At 41.5% G+C, this 17275-nt stretch overlaps 1 long non-coding RNA gene across 6 annotated transcripts in view; it reads right to left on the reverse strand.

Annotated features, from left to right (window-relative positions):
- LOC133629607 (uncharacterized) overlaps positions 1 to 17275 on the reverse strand; it is a 129816-nt gene that overhangs the window by 48100 nt on the left and 64441 nt on the right. For 5 of the 6 annotated variants that reach the window (XR_009821092.1, XR_009821094.1, XR_009821095.1 and 2 more), the window contains exon 3: positions 12565 to 12614. This is a non-coding gene — a long non-coding RNA (uncharacterized LOC133629607). Of the gene's footprint in view, positions 1 to 12564; positions 12641 to 17275 lie in introns of all 6 variants that reach the window. The other variant, XR_009821097.1, reaches the window with a different exon arrangement.

Consider the following 17275-nt stretch of genomic DNA (forward strand, 5'->3'; position numbering starts at 1 on the left):
CCTGGATGAGCTCCTGTGAAGTTACACTATGTGTACACAAGAATCACCAAACCTGTTCAAACTAACTTCACGATGGGAATGTTACTCTCTTTATTCTATTTTACTGGTGCTCTTGGTTATCTCTTAGGTTCCCCTCTGATAAGTTTTACACATGCAGCTTTCACATAGTGACTGTGCAAATACTGGAGCTCCAAGAGTCAGCAGAGAAAACTCTGTAAAGTCTTTTATATTTAAGACTTCCATTTAAGACAGGCTCTTTACAAAATGATCTTCACAATTTCTAATGTCTGTGTAAACATCAGATCCATTCTTAAGATGTACTCAAAGGCCACTGCAACATGAGCTGCTTCTGAGAATCAAAGGTACATTTGTGTTTCCTCTGAAAGTAGCAACTATTTCAGTATACAAAGTATGATTTGACTTGAAATTATTTTCACTGAATTGCTAACTGGTGATTCATTGTAAACTCACAACCTCAAAAAGCTTCATAATGCAAAGAATCTTCCAAGGAGGCAGATTCATTTATTGGGGAGAAAATACGTTAAAAGTCAGCCTTGGCCTGTCTGAAGTGCTGGACACCTGGTTCTGATGTGACATGGATTTGAGGGGTTTTACATCAGATGCTAAAGAAGCCCAGAAAATGGCAACACCATTGAATGGCAGTACTGTGTATGAGAATGCAAGTTCAGCTTCCTTCTAGCACTGCTATGGTCCGTGAGAGGAAGAGTGATTTGAAGAAGATTCCTGGACCTAGCTTGCAAACTTGCACACAACACTTAACACTAGTTACTAGTAAATTCCCTTCCTCAGCCCTTTGGTTACCTACAGGGGCTACTGACAGAATACAGCTGCACTCCTGTCATGAGCACACAAACAGCAACAGTCACAAGCTGCAATAAGGCAAATCCTGATTATACCTCAGGAAAAAAAAATCTTCAGTATGAAGACACTGGAAGATGGAAATAAGAAAGCTAAGAAACATTTCAGAAAGGCTTCTGTTGCTTCTCCAAGGTTGTACTTCCCCACTGACTGCACTGCTATTACCTCACCAGTTTGTCATACCAAAAAAGGTAGGAGATCTGGGTCATATATGGCTTGGATTTCCCTCAGGTAAGCCATTCTAAGAAAACAGAAAACATCTGGCAGCAATTTGATCGGAAACAGTTACTGTTATGAGAGACTTGTGGATGGGGAACAAAGTCCCTGCCAGATAACACACCTACCTCAACAATGTCATGCATCAGGCAATCCACCACACTGGCTGAAGAACATCCCTCCAAGAGGGTTTTCTTCCATAGAAACATCCCCTCTCCTCTCACAAAATCATCTATAGTAATTGCTATAATTAGTCCACGATTTCCCAGAAGTCCTAAGTTGCAGTCTAAAACTGGAGCCGCTCAAAAAAACCAACTTTTTTTTACATTGCATGGAAATGTGCTGATTTTGTCAAAATGCTCTATTAAAGGGAACAAGATTGGCCGTCGGGCCAGTCTGTCCAGCTTCCTGCCAGGCTGCCTGCCAGCCCCAGGGTGGGTGCTCCAACCTCACCAATGCACAAAGTAAAAATCTGATATGAGAGGGCTCCCATGGGATGGGAGATTCTGCTTCCTCTAACTCTCTCATTGAAATAAATCCTGTATAGGTGTGTACGTCAGGAAGGAGAGAGATGCCTCCACTATCAAACAGCAAAAATGGCAACTCAGCAACAGAAAGAGTTGATGAAGATTTGCTGTGTTTCAAATGACAGCACAGGAGGGAGGAGATAAGACATATCTGGACAAACCTGTGAGAGGGAAGACAATAGCAGAGACATCCAAACAGTGGGATGACAAATTAGAGGTGGGAAATTACCACCTATCCCTTCAGCAGTATGTATGTAGCTATTGTATTTAATTAAAATAAATTGCAGTTTGGTTGTATACATATTGCAGGGCTCTTAACACCCCTGAACTCAAACAGACACACTCAGTAGCTATTCTTCAGGAGTACACTCTCTCTGTGCTTCCAGACGTGCAATACAGATGCTCTGTCACAGTACAGTCACAGCACGGCTGAGGGATCAATGCAGAACAAAAAGCCCAAAGAGTCCTGCTTTTATACCGTCTACTTCCTCAGCTCGATACATGGGATCCTTGTCAGGACATATCAGTAACACTGAGAACACAGAGCTGCCCATCAGTCTGTCAGGCTGCTGCTAACAAGGGATGTTTCAGTTGATAGTTTCTTCTAAGCAATGTGATCTAACTCCATTGAACTCAACTGTTTCTGCAACACTTGGCTGTACAAGATTGATGCATTTTCTTGGTTGACCACTGCTTCCACATAGTTTAATGCCTGCTTGAATTCCCTTCTTGCATCCATGAGAGTAGCAGCATCTCTGCACAAGAACTTCTCCCTGCACAGATCCATACATTCTATGGACCATGACACCCAGACGGGTGTCTGGCCCTTCGTATCTCAGGGCCAGAAGGTGATGAGGTGTTCAAGAGATGTTCAAGAATGCTGCCACAGGACCTGATGATGATGTGTGCTTGACAGTGTGCTTCCTGAGGATACAAACTCTGCTTCCATCATCCTCAGGCTGCAGATAAGCCATGAATCCATGATGCTCCAAGCCCTAGTTGATTTAATGCTTAAGATTAGCCAGTACTCATAGAATCACAGGATGGTAGGGGTTGGAAGGGACCTTCAGAGATCATCTACTTCAACGCCCCTGCAGAAGCAGGTTCACCTAGCTCAGGTTGCATAGGAACATGTCCAGGCGGATCCTGAAGACCTCCAAGAAAGGAGCCTCCACAACCCCTCTGGGCAGCCTGGGCCAGGGCTCCCTCACCTGAACAGTGAAATAGTTTTTTCTTATATTTAAGTGGAACTGTTTGTGTTGAAGCTTCATCCCATCACCCCTTGTCCTGTTACTAGATACCAAAGATAAAAGTACTGCTCCAACCTCCTGACACCCACCAATTAGATATTTGTAAATGTTAATAAGATCCCCCCTCAGTCTTCTCCAGACTAAAAAGCCCCAGGCCCCGCAGCCTTTCCTCGTATGAAAGATGCTCCAGTCCCCTGATCATCTTGGTGGCCCTGCACTGGCCTCTCTCCAGCAGTTCTCTGTCCCTCTTGAGCTGAGGAATCCAGAACTGGACACAGTACTCCAGATGAGGCCTCAGCAGGGCAGAGCAGAGAGGGAGAAAAACCTCCCTTGACCTGTTGCCCACACTCTCCTTGATGCCATTGGCCTTCTTGCCCACGAGGGCACATTGCTGGCTCATATTTAGCTTATTATCAATCAGGACTCCCAGGTCTCTCTCTGCAGAGCTGCTCTCCAGCAGGTCAATCCCCAGCCTGTACTGGTGTGTGGGGTTGTTCCTTCCCAGATGCAGGACTCTGCACTTGTCCTTGTTGAATCTCATGAAGTTCCTCTCTGCCCAATTCTCAAGCCAATCAAGATCCTGCTGAATGGCAGCACAGCCTCTGGGGAACCAGCCCCTGCTCCTAGTTTGGTATTATTTGGCATTGATGTCAAGCAGGCTACAAAGGTCTGTTACATCAGGATGTTTTGAAACTCCAGTCTGCTAAGTAAAATAAACAAGGAAACAATTCCTGCCAGACCATGTGCCTAGCAGAATTAGAGACACAATGTACCCAAGAGTACTCTCGATTTGAAACCCTTCAGTAGATGTTTGGACAACAGAAAGGATCAGTTAAATCCTACCTTAAGCAGATGCTGAGTATCAGTCAGCCAATACCATTTAGGAAACAAAAAAATATCTATTTATTCTTTTCTTTGGGTAAGAACAAGTGAGGAAGAAAAGAATTTTAAGTGAGCTTATAGAAGTCCATGATAATACTTATTGAAGATTTAATTTTGAAGTGCTTTATCAATATTAAGTATCTGAAAGGAAAAATGAAGCATAAAAATGCAAAGCAACTCGTCCAGCCTCACACAACAGATGAGAAGTACAAATAGAACACAGGTCTCCAGGTTCTATGTGCATAGCCTATTACCCTTCTATCTAAAAGGTAAAAATCTGATTTCACACTATAGCAAAGTTTTCCACATCATTTGAAGTTCATAGCTTGTAACTCTGAGTTTCACCTCCATAGATTTTTTTCCTGATGCAACATCATCTCACCCATTCTCACCTCCTCTCCAGGAACACAATACAAAAGAAATCTAATACTTCAGAACCAAGAGGAGAGGGGGGAAATGAAAAAAAATGAAGTCCTGCATTTTAATCTAAAGGCAAATTCTTCTTCTTATGGAGCCAGTGAATGGCTCTCAATCTTATGAAGAGAGAAAACACAGCTTGGAAACTGCAGGAAAACTGAAAATGCTAAGATGCTACTAAACATAGATTTTTAAGATGTTCCAATTTCCTGCATTAATATGATTTACAGTGGATTTTATGTATTATCTGTTCAGCTCTGTTTCATCTCTGCCTGAAGTGAAGTGAATATAAACAAAAATGCTGACAAACCCACCATGTTACACTTTTGGAGGGAACAAGAAGGATGAAGACAATTTTGCAGAGCATCCCTTTTATAACAAATTGACTTTTCCTACACATGAATTCTGTAGCTTAGCTTTGCACTTCCATGTAGATCAGTGGGTGGCACTCCTCTTAAGAATATACATAGCTTAATGCAGCAGCATCCAGAGCCATCAACTAGCTGTGTATCAGAAGTAGTACATACACCACCAACACTGTGCTTTGCTCAGACCAATACATTTGGCTTTCCAATGTCACTAAGTAGACTGGGCAAACACTGCCACACTGAAGAGTGTAGGATACAGTTTGTGGTGCCTTTGTTGGTCACATAGCTTTTGAAAATGTCCTTGGATTTTTGGAGGTGGTGGAGAGGATCCAGACATGGGCTACCAAGCTAGGAAAGCATTTGGAGCACGTCTCAGGTGAGGAAGGGCTGAAGGATCTGAAGCTGTTGAGCCTGGAGAAAAGAAGGCTCAGGGGAGACTTTCTCACTCTCTACAACTACCTGAAAGGAAGCTGTAGCGAGGTGAGGGTCAGTCTACTCTCCCTACTGACAAGCAATAGAACAAGAGGAAAGAGCCTCAAGTTGCCCCAGGGGAGGTTGAGGCTGGATGTGAGGAGGAATTTCTTTGCTGCCAGGCCTGTCAGGCATTGGAAGGGGCTGCAGTCAGCATCCCTGGAGGGGTTTCAGAGCCAGGTGAATGTTGCACTGAGGGAAATGGGGTGGTGGTCAATAGGGCTGGGACAAAGACTGCAGTCTATAAGCTTAAGGGTCTCTTCCAGCTGAAACCATTCTAAGATACTATGATTCTAGTCCCTGGTCTGCTGTGTACCTGTCACAGCACCTTTACAGCATGATGCTCTCCTCAAAGTGCATCTCCCTATTATCAAAGTTAAAGTAACAACCTCCATAATTTCTTAAAGCAAGCTTTAAATTGGACAGCTGTTTGTACAGAAGACAACATGAAGTACTTCATTTTCAAAGCCACCTCGGGTATTTAAACTCTTGCATTATGCTGAAAGTACTAACATATCTCTAACTGAAAATCTCTGTGACGACTTATGACAGATTATCCACCAAGACATGAATTTCTCTCTACATCATCTATTCTGCTCTGTCCTGTCACGGAGAGGTTGGTTCCATAAGGAGGAAACCACCTCTCCCAGACAAGCTCAGTGTCATCTAGAGTTTGCCCCATACAAAAGAGAGACGAGACACTCCAGACAATGGAATACTGGTGGAAGAAACCCAGAGGACCATCTACATTGACCATCCACATAGCAACTGTCCTACTCAAAGGGACAACAGATCTTCCCCTGGAAGGATGACAGAGCTGGTTGGCAATTTTCCAGTCTGAGTAGTTATTCTCTTCTCCCAGTCAGTAAGCTAAGGAGGGTGTTTATTGAAGGGCACGTCTCCTGACAACACAGCAGCCAGGATGAAGGGGAAAAAGAGAAGTATTTCTTCTGTAGAAGAGAGACTTCAGTCTCACAGAAGAGGTGCTGAAAGACCAGAAAGGAATGAATTTCAGGCACATTTGCCACTTCACAGATCTGTAATGAATCCATGTTTCAAAGGAAACTTCTCTCCTTTTCCCCCCTTTTCCTATGAAGTTTTCCCTCCCACTACCTTTACACAAGACAAACTGTGGGATATATGTATGATATGTAAAACTGCAAACTCAGGAAGGCTGAATCAGTGATTTTGGAGGTTGTATGGCCTCCATCCCTCAGAGAGAAACATTAGAAGAGGTGAATTATCTCTGTACTTCCCATGCTGGCTTACATGCTGGCAGAACTCAATGACTAAGGCTACTCACAAAGTGAAAATGGTGTGATAAAACAGTTCACAGCAGTTACCAAGTGATTTTGTTCTCTAGCTAAGGGCCAAGGCTTTCCAAGGTATTTAGCAAGCCATGTCTGTGTGTTAATAAACATGTCAGTCATGTTCTACATTAATGTGAATAAATACTGTGAAAAAATAAAGTAATAGTAGGCTACATGAAACAGTTGTGAATCATATAAAGCCTTTAGGATATAGACTCCCACCCCTGAGCTATAGAAACTAGCTTCAGTTAGGGGAAAATCAAAATAAAGCCTAATAATCATTTGTTAGTCTCAAGAGTTTCATGTTAAGAAAAGGTATGATCAACACACAATTAGTATTATAATCAAGATGATGTTTTCTCTCCCCAAACTTCCAGAGAAAGACGTTTAAAAAGACCAGTATCCACTCTCTACTTGATGCTTAGTCTTTCCAGCACGAAGAGACAAACACAGCTGCAGCTCACACAGGTAGAAACAGGGCATTTAAGATCCTGCATTCCTCCCTGGCTTCACCTGTGTTTGTGTGCAGATGTATTTGCCTGAGAGAATGGAGGAAGACAGAGGAAGCACACTGCAAGCTGTTTACTTAACTGATCTCTGAATTTACATTTTCAGCTTGCAAACTGGAGAAAGGCAAATTTCTTGGTAAACTCTGGATCTTAAGATACCTAAAAAGCTCTGAAAGCAAGTGCTTTTAATTTTGCTTTTTGGGCAAGAAATCGAAAGGGAAAAATAAAAGCAGGTTTTGCTGTTACGTGTCTTCCAACTTCAAACATTAGGAGCCTTCCAAAAACTGCAGTTGTGGAGTATCAGCCTTGAGTCCCTGGGGCTACCTGTACCCTAGAATATGACTGCAGAGAATCCTAAACCGATTGCTAACACATCCTTTAGCTCAGTGAAGTGCAGTGCATACCACAGATCACTCCAGCACACAGCTCCTATTCATGTGGCACAAGATGAGAGCTCCCACAAAGTGCACACCAAAATTTCTTGGTGTTAATGGTGGTGCCAGGATTTTGTAGATCATAGAATCACACCACAGCTACAACTCATAAAATGGAAATCTGATAACCAGTCTTAGCACACTCCTCCCTTTGCAAAGCAAACACTAAACTTACAGGTACTTTCATATCTGACAAAAATTAAAAGTGCTCTTTTAAAAATAAGTTGTGTTTTTATGTTTCTAACTCATCTAGGAGATAGTACTGTCAAATGGAGAGTTTCTTTTTGAATAGCCACTCTCTGCATTAATGGCTACTTCACACACATCCAATAACACTGACCTCTTTGTGGTTTGTCTCCTTTCATGCCATATATGCCAGTGGACCTTCTTAGGTCCAGGCACCTGAAGAGGAGAAGAGCATGCTTTGCCATTGCTCCCTGTACTTTTCTCTTCAACCCTTATCATCCACCTCCCTCCAGCTATCAGATTGAACTGCAATATGTTCCATGACACCTGCTTGCTCACATATGTGCAAGGAGTGGGTTGTCTCACGAGCTAACACAACTTCCACTGCTGCCAATAAGAAGCTTCTCATCATCTGGTCCATTTATATTAGACTATTCTCCATTCTCAGGCAAGCAACCAGTAACTCAAACAGGACTATGGCAGCAAACACTTCTACCATCCCTGAAAACACCTGTGTGCATGCACACACACATACACAAAATTGTCCCAGTATCACTATTCTGTAAGACATTAACTGGAATTAACATGCTGATGTGACATAATATACTCTTGTCATGATCCTACAGAGTACTGCAAAGATTGTTCTCTATCATGAGTAGACCTATCTATGAATATAACAAAAGTGTTTTGGACCATTTTAAAGTGTAACTTGGAAAAACCTATGGTTTATGCCTTGTTTAATTGGAAATACCTCTGTGTGACAGCTGAGGCCAGTAAGAGCACAAGGTTCCCCTTTGCAAAACAACAGGAATAGCAGATCTGATAGACTAATCTGCTCTGAATCTTGGGGGAACTAAAAAGCTTTATTTCTTACCCTGATGGAAGAAAAAGGATCTAGACTCAGATTCCAAAGTCTGACTATTTTAAGGAACTAAACCCACAACTACGGTGACACAAACTAGGGCTCTGCTTTGCAACCCTCCCTCCAATTTTCATTGTTCCAATCAAAACCAAGTCTGAGGCATTATCAATGAGCAAGGTCAGGTGGGGAAACCTCAACAACCGATCTACCACCAACTGCTCTAGTGGCAACAAGCAGCAGGCACCATAAAAAGAAGCAAGGGAAGCTCGCTGTGGGTGACTCATGGCTAAAAAGGCACAGAGGCCCATGTGATGATGGGACAAGGAATCATGAGAGGTGCTGCCTGCTGGGAGCCAAGACCCCTGACGTGGATGAGAGGGTGCCAAGTCTCACCAGGGGCTACTATCCTCTACTCCTCTTCCATGTGGGCATGAATGATGTAATGAGACGTGACGTTATCACAATCAAGGAGGATTATAAAACCTTGGGGAAGCAAGTGAAGGGTAGAGGGGCTCAAGATATCTTTTTGTCCATCATACCTACCATAGGAAAGGGAGCAGTCAATAACAGAAAACTCATGCAAGTTAACTCCTGGCTTAGAGGCTGGTGCCAACAACAAGGTTTTGGGTTTTATGACGAGACCTTCTTCAACGACTGTAATTTGACAGGGCAAGATAGAATAGAAAGTCAAAAGCTCTGAGGGAATGTCAAATGAGGGAGGATTCTGTTGCACCCTTCCAGGGTGCTCAAGTCTACTTAAGCCCCTACATTGCCTGTATACCAACGCATACAGCCTGGGGAATGAGGAGGAGAAACTGCAGATGTGGGTGAGGATGCAGGGCCATGATCTCATTGCAATTACAGAGCCATACTGAGACCGCTCCCATAACATCCTCATCAGAAGACTCAGGCAGTCTAGACAATGAGGTGGATGGAGAACTGGCTGAAAGACAAATCAATGGAGTCAAGTTGGAGGCCTGTGGCCAGTGGATTTCCACAGAGAGTGGTTCTGGAGCCAGTCTTGTTCAACATCTTCATCAATGACTTGCATGAAGGGTCAGAGCGTACCCTCAGCAAGTGCCCTGATGGCACCAAACTGGGAGGACTGGCTGATTCCCCAGAGGCTATGCTGCCATTCCACAGGATCTCAACTGGCTTGAGAGTTGGGCACAGAGGAACCTCATAAGGTTCAACAAGGACAAGGGCAGAGTCCTGCAGCTGGGAAGGAACAACCCCACACACCAGTACCAGCTGAAGAGCAGCTCTGCAGAGAGACACCTGGGAGTCCTGACTGATAATAAGCTAAATATGAGCCAGCAATGTGCCCTCGTGGGCAAGAAGGTCAATGGCATCCTGGGATGCATCAAGAAGAGTGTGGGTAGCAGGTCAAAGGAGATTCTGCTGCCCCTCTACTCTGCCCTGCTGAGGCCTCATCTGGAGTCCTGTGTCCAGTTCTGGGCTCCTCAGCTCAAGAGGGACAGGGAACTGCTGGAGAGAGGCCAGCACAGGGCCACCAAGATGATCAGGGGACTGGAACATCTTTCATACGAGGAAAGGCTGCAGGACCTGAGGCTGTTTATCTGGAGAAGAGGAGACTGAGGGGGGACCCTATTAATACTTACAAGTATTTTTAAAAAGTATTTAAAAGGTGGATCTTAGGAGGATGGAGCAACACTTTCTTCTGTAGTGTGCAGTGATAGGACATGGGGTAATGGACAAAGGCTGGAACACAAAAATTCCATTTAAACATACAAAAAAACCTATTTTACTGTGAGCGAGAGGGAGCTCTGGCCAGGCTGCCTCAGGAGGTTTTCAAAACCTGCCTGAACACAGTTCTTTGTGACCTGATCCAGGTGAACCTGCTTTAGCAGGAGAGTTGGACTAGATGACCTGTAGAGGTCCCTTCAAACCCCTACCATTCTGTAATTCTGTGAACTTACTACTTTCCTCAGTGCAAAACAACCTAAAAGACAATTCTAGTATCTGATATTCAACTAATAAAACATTAAAGAAAGAAAACAACTGCATTTCAGAAAGTTACAAATGCTAATACCAGGGATTCTGTCTCTCCCAGTACAATCTGGTGTTTTTACCTGGAGCTCCAGCTGTGCAAAGAGTTTTGGCAAAAACACATCTCCCTTTTCTTTGCACACATGATGTTCCAGATGAACTACCCAATGGATTGCCTTGGAAATGTAACACACAGAACTCCTTAAGGGTTCTTGGCAAATTTCCTTTCTTACCTGCTCCCAGTAAGTAATTCCCAATTTTAACAGCCTTTCACAGACGCCAGTGGTATATAACGTGTGGCCACCCTCCAGAGTGTTTCAGACCTGGTATCACAACTTAATTATCCCTGCATGCCTGACAATTCATCAAATGACAATGTACCCCGGTGACAAACCCAAAGGACCTTGGGCTTGACAAGCTGGCAACACAAGTGAGCTACTTCACGTGGTCTTTTATTACAGTTTATATACATTATGAGAAGCCAAAAAGTGATACTCAGAGTATAGAAGAAAGGTGTTGACAACTATCCTGGATGAATTGTTTCTTACTACGCCATCATTTATGTCCAAAAGCCTGCTGTGCACACCACACCATCCCTCAGTGATCATGTGCAAATGGATAGGGAAGTTAAAGAAGCCTTCATTTCACTAATGTTTTTGATTTGAATGTTGAGACAGACTGTGTTTTAAATGAAGAGTTGCATCACACCACAGCTTTTATTTTTTACCTGGCAGGGCATTTCTCAACGTGGTTTAACATGAAACTGTAATAGAAAACTTACTGTAAATTACCAGGAGAGAAGTCAGGGTAGTAGGGAGCACTGGACAATAGCAGTTTGCAGAACAAACGTTGGCAGTTTCATTGATTGTCATTTCCAGCACTGACTGTATGTATTGCAGGGAAAAAGTTGACCTGGTTAAGGACTTTTCCATTTCTAACTACGATCTCCCTGGGAATGTGCTAAGGAAACAATCGTCCTACTGAATCATTTCAAGAATTTTACAGCCAAGAAGATTTATTACCATAAAACAGGTCTTGGAAACGAGAATATTTGAGGAGACTCAATAGCTATTAAATCAGTGTGGAAAACATGATGCTGAAGGAATTGCATATGCCTGACACATGTTCTACCACTTTGTCTTTTTTTTTTTTAAATAGAAAGTGTCTATAAAAAGCAAGTCTGCAGAAGAACTTAAAACTTTTCAGACAAAAAAGAGACGCAGGTATAAAGGAAAATGTCATTTATATAGGATATAGAAAAACTATAAATAAAGCATCACACACCAAGACTGTTTGACAAACTGGAGTCATCAATAATTTCAAAACCTGTGCGTTAAAAACCATACTCATTCCTTAGTAAGCAAGCTGAGACACATTTTGCAGGCTTACAGATATTTTAAAGTTGAGTCAACAATACATAGAAAACCTCACGCAATCTTTGAATGAGTCCACTTGTTAGCTGGTGTGAAACCAAATTCAGAATAGTCTTAGGTTTTGTTATTACAACTGCAATGTAGATGTTGTTATCACACAGTATATGCTCTGCTGAAGACAGTTAGAAGCATCTAGCTTTAAAATTTGCCACTGTCTACTACAAGTAATTCAGAAAGATGATCTGTAAGGCTGGCCTTCTAAAATACCACTGAAAAACATCCTGCTCTCTTAGACCGAAATGGAAAGAACTCCTGCTCCGAACCAAACACATACAGCACTCTCAAGTAAATGGTTTTAAAATATTCAAAATACTCAGACAAAACTATATCAAGCCTTAAAGCCAGGTTAAAGCTTTTTTTGCACCAACTGATATTACTGAGAATATTAATAAACTCTGGAGCCCAAAACCCCTTTCCATCCATTCTTCCATTTCCACAGGTTGGTCTGATTCTTCTGATTTTATTAGCAGCACCTTAAAAAGAGACAAAGCCTTTCCCTACAAAGCTCTCCTCTCCACATCCTTGGACCATCACTGCTACAACACTAAGAACACAATTATATAACAGAGTCTTCAACTACTTTATGCCTTCACACAGCAATGAGAAAGGGAGGGAAATGATCTACCTAATGCAATTCACCCTGAAGCACGTGGCTTGAAAGCTCCAAATAGCTCTACAAACTGCATATGCTGTACTCACAGTCAAAGCAATGAGGAAAACCAATTCCCCTTTTAATGAAATGGATGTTTTGTACAACGACTGATCTATAGTCTTATAGAAGAGAAAAATAAGAAATCTTCTTGGACTTACTTTTTAGATTGTCCTGGTTCACTCGTACAACTTGATTATCATTTCTTCTTCTGCAATACAAAGAAAGAGACAAATTCTGTTAAAAAAAAAAAAAGAGATTTGCTCAAGCTGAAGCTTCTCATCTCATTGTTCACTAATGCTTGAAGCTTACTGTTTGCTTTTACTCAGCACTGGAAAATATTTCCATCGTTCGTTTCTGTTTCTCTGATACCGATTGCCAGAATATTTCTGTTACATGGAACTGCTCTATCAAGATGAACTGTGCACACTGCCTCGTGATTTTAACACTGAAGAACTAGAAATAAATTCCAAATCCTACTGCAGAGTTTAACAAAGAAATTCTTCACAGCCATAGAGAAAGTGAAGAGACGTAAAGAAGTATTTACTTGCTCAAAGATAGCTAAGAGCTATCTTAGCTGATAGCTCTTATTAAACCCTACAACTCTTCCTTGTTGGCCTCCAGCATCTACTTCAAAAAGGTGATGGCTTTCCCTTCATCTTGGGTCACATCTGCTAGCCCTATACATCAGGGACCCTAAGACACTTCATTGAGTGTTGAATATGAAAGGGTTGGCCGTTATGTCCTCCTCTCTGATCTGTATAAACAGAGAGAAAGCATATCCATTCTTCACTGGGAATTCATTAGTGTTTGTAAAGCATTTTTAAGATTATAGCAAAGCAAAAAAAGCAACAAACCAACCCTAAAAATCTACTAAGAGTTGAGAGTTCTGTCCTTAAAAAGAATGCTCTCATGCTACATTCTCTGCTTAGCCACATAATTAGTAAACCTTTAGCAGAAGCAGCAAAAAATTCCTCATTCTCTTACTATGCCAAGTAGTGACCTGGAAGAACTAATCAAACCTCCATAAAAAACCAACTCTGGTATGCTCCAGATAATGGAATAACTAACAGGGGACGTACTGGAAAATGAAGTACAGAGACACCGCCTCTCTCAAATTCAGCACTGTTCTGCTGCTGAAAATGGTAACTTGAAAGGAGGAAAAAGAAAAGAGATGGGAGTGAGGACAACACCAGTCAGAAAGAATCTGGACTCTTGGCTACAGTTTACAGCCAGGAGGGAATAACAAAGGCACAAGTAAATGCCAAGATGCATTTGTCGACCTGTTTAACTTCCCCTTCCAACAAGCTGGAGAGCCATAGGATAAGGAGAAGATGCAGGAATCATCACAGTCACCTGAGCGTGTCAGTTTTCACACCGTATCATACTGTTATCTCCTAAATTAGTAAAGGAAGTATGGCTTTCAAAAACATGCTGTGGAATTGGATGGAAAAAAAAAACCATATCCAAGGAATAAAACTATTCATTGTTCACAACAATGACCACACATTGATCTTAGTTGGTGGTATCCAACCTTTAGCACGAGACAAAAAACAATGCACTCAGAAAGATGCAGAGTATCTCATTAATTCATCAGACAGCTATGCATGGGAAGTGTTCTCTGAATCCTCATCAACTTTAAAATCTCAATATGAAATAAATACATATATCATTGGGGGGGTATGAAATCATCCAACTGCTTTCAAAGGGACACCGTTAAACTTCATGTTATTTAATTTAGCAAAACAACAATAGAGCTTTATGAAGCGTGTTTTCCACTAATGACCTGGCTACTATTTTTGTTATGCTTGCCTCTCAAATGCACAGCCAATATTTGTGGTTTTAAAAAAAAAATGACTTCTTTTCTCAAAGTGTTGTTGTGAAGAACAAAAACAACCCAGAAGAAATTGAACTCAGAGTACAATCAAATATACAAAGGAAAACCACACAAGTACAGATTTCATCATATTCCTCCAGATTTTAAATAGATCAACATATTTTGGAGATGGGTGTGATTTTATGCTAGTTATGCCCCTTTAAAATTGGCAACTACATCTAATTCAGTGGCTTCTTGTTCTAAATTCCAAACTCCAGTTGAAAATAGATCTCACAATGGAGTCCTACAGCTGAATATACTCTGGAGGAAAATGATTTCCTTTAATTTATTCCAAATTCATTTACATGACAGTATATCATTAGTATATGAAAAAAAACCCCTGTATTATACCAACAGAGGAAAAATTTTGTGCAAACAGTTAAAGAAACACATCCTACCAGTGAGAGAGGCTTTACACTTGAAGCACAAACCTGTTGTTTTGCTTCTTTAAAAAAAACCAACCACACCACAAAAAAACCCCAAACCCAGCAAACAACAAACCCCCAACAGAGCTGTTAGCAGCCCAGAGATAGGAATAAGTTTACGTCCATAGGATCTTACAAACACCAACACAAATATGATTTCTTGCATAGCAGATTCTCTTCTAATCAGACAGTAAGAGCCATGTGAGCAACCTAGTGTAAAAATAAGTGATGTAAGGTAACTCCCTGCAAACAACTGAAGAACAAAGAGAGACCTTCCTACCTCAATGATTAATAATAAATAACCGAAGAGGAAAGGAAACACATGCTCACTTTATAACTCTATCATGAACCTTGTTGTCCTGGAAACATCTCTTCGACAAGAGAAGTAATACTCAACTACTGAAACATCTTCCCCCCCTCTCTTCTCTGCAGTGTGCTGTTAGATAAACAAGCAGCAACAAATCTCTCTCATTAAATGGCACTGAAATTGGCTCACCTGTTCTCAAAAGACAGTACTTCATGGAGTCATAGAGCTGTTTGGATGGCAAGGAACCTTAATCTAGGCCATTCCTCCAAAGCTCATTTAGTCAAAGCTCCCCAACTGTGAGCAGGGTCTCCTTCCACTAGACCAGGTTGCTCCAAGCCCCATCCAACCTGCCCTTGAACACTGCCAGAGATGAAGTAGCCACAGCCTCTCTGTTCCAGGGCTTTACCATCCTCACAGGGAAGAGCTTCTTCCCAGTATGTCATCTCAATATTCCTTCTTCCAGTTTGAAGACATTATCCCTTGTACTATCATTCCATGTCCTTGTAAAAAGCCTCTCTGGCTTTCCTGTAGACTCCTTTTAGGTACTGGAAAGCTGCTCTAAGGTTTCCCTAGAAAAAGACCAGAACTTTTAAACCCTATTCTTGGCAATGCTTATTATGAACTTCATATTAACTTCTACATGAAACAGAAGCTGGTGTTAGAACACAGATTTATCCAAGAAACAGCAGGTTTGTTTCAGACCAAGACCTTTCACTCCTCATTTGCCCCATGTTGATCTCTTGGCTATACAGACCATTTGTGTCAGATACAGCATTTTGGCCTGGACCAAATTGATTCAATCCACATCAACAGACATAAATACACTTATTTAAACACTTGTAACTTCTTACTTTTTCAACTATCAATGTTCTTAGGAAATTTTGCCTCTGGCCCTCTCAGTCTGCCTACCCATGCAAACTGTTTTCAAGTAAAATGCCGCAGTCCCTTCTGCTCTCAGGAGGGAGAAAAATCACAACACATTCCATTTTCAAATGAGACACATTAATTACCAAAACTATTCCCCCAGCAAGTCCAAAGGGGTTTTGCTTCCTTCAAAAGACCCATGATTAAATACAATTATACTCTGCAGTTTTATTCAGAGGGGTATCTCTTGCTTATTATCATCGCTCTGTAAGGAGGTCTGCATTTTCATTTGACTTCCTCTAACTTTTAATGTATTTACAAGGTCTTTTCACATTACCTATTAATGACAGTTATCCCTTTTTTTTGTGCCTTAGATTTTATATTAACCCTATCTGACATACTTTTATACTAATTTTGATTTCTGTGTCCTTATTTCTAGTTTTTAAATTACTTAACATATGAACATGATGCACATGCTTTGCTTTTCTCTTGTGCTCTTTTTCTATACGCTTTGTTAACCCTCAAGTCTCCATGTGTCCTCTTACTCCTTTGAGTATCTGCTTGAGAGATCATATGCTCAGTGGATAAAAATTAGTTGAAATCCCAATTAATTTAGGATCTGCAGTTGCCACCAATAAGCTACCACAACTAACAAACGTAAAATCTCAACCTCACACAGCCCTGAACTGCCTCTGTACAAATGCCATGCAACATTTAGCTGCAGAGCTATCACACAGTAAGGATGACGATTTCACATCTCTTCAACTAAGGATCCAATTCCCTAGGCAGCATTTCCTGCACAGGCTCAATAACTATTATGAGAATGTGTCATCAAGTAGGCAGTCAACATCTACAAAGTCTGTCTTAACACGTCAGAAATTCAGGGGGTTTGAGCATCTTACCCCTCATACCACGCACAAGAAATTCAAACAGTGGAGACAGAGAGGAGGAATGTATTTGGAAACTTGGGACATGCATGTAAATTTAAGAGTATAAAAACTGTGGTGCCTTACAGTAGTAGCAACATTGTGTTATCAACACTGAATTTTGTCAAACTACTTCCAGTAAATGGTTTGGGGTTCCCTTCCCACCCCTCCCAGCACTAGAAATTCCCTGTGTATAATTTAAATCTTTGTTTTGTACTTTTGAGTTTGAAATGGGACCAGGAGTGTTTAGACCCTCCCTCTGCTCAGGTAGTAAGCAGACTTTTATCTCAGGCTGGAAAAATATTTGTTCTCCAGGTACCTTCTTACTTCAGGCAAAAATTCCAAACCACAGCAGAGTTTTTGCCTTCCCCTGACACTGAATACCAGCTGCTGCACAAGGAAAACAGATAAAGGCTGAAGCAATGACATTAGAACAGCAACCTTTTTAATCTATGATTTTTAGTTTTCAGCAGG

This window comes from Colius striatus, chromosome 1, assembly GCF_028858725.1.
Source record: "Colius striatus isolate bColStr4 chromosome 1, bColStr4.1.hap1, whole genome shotgun sequence".
NCBI lineage: Eukaryota > Metazoa > Chordata > Aves > Coliiformes > Coliidae > Colius > Colius striatus.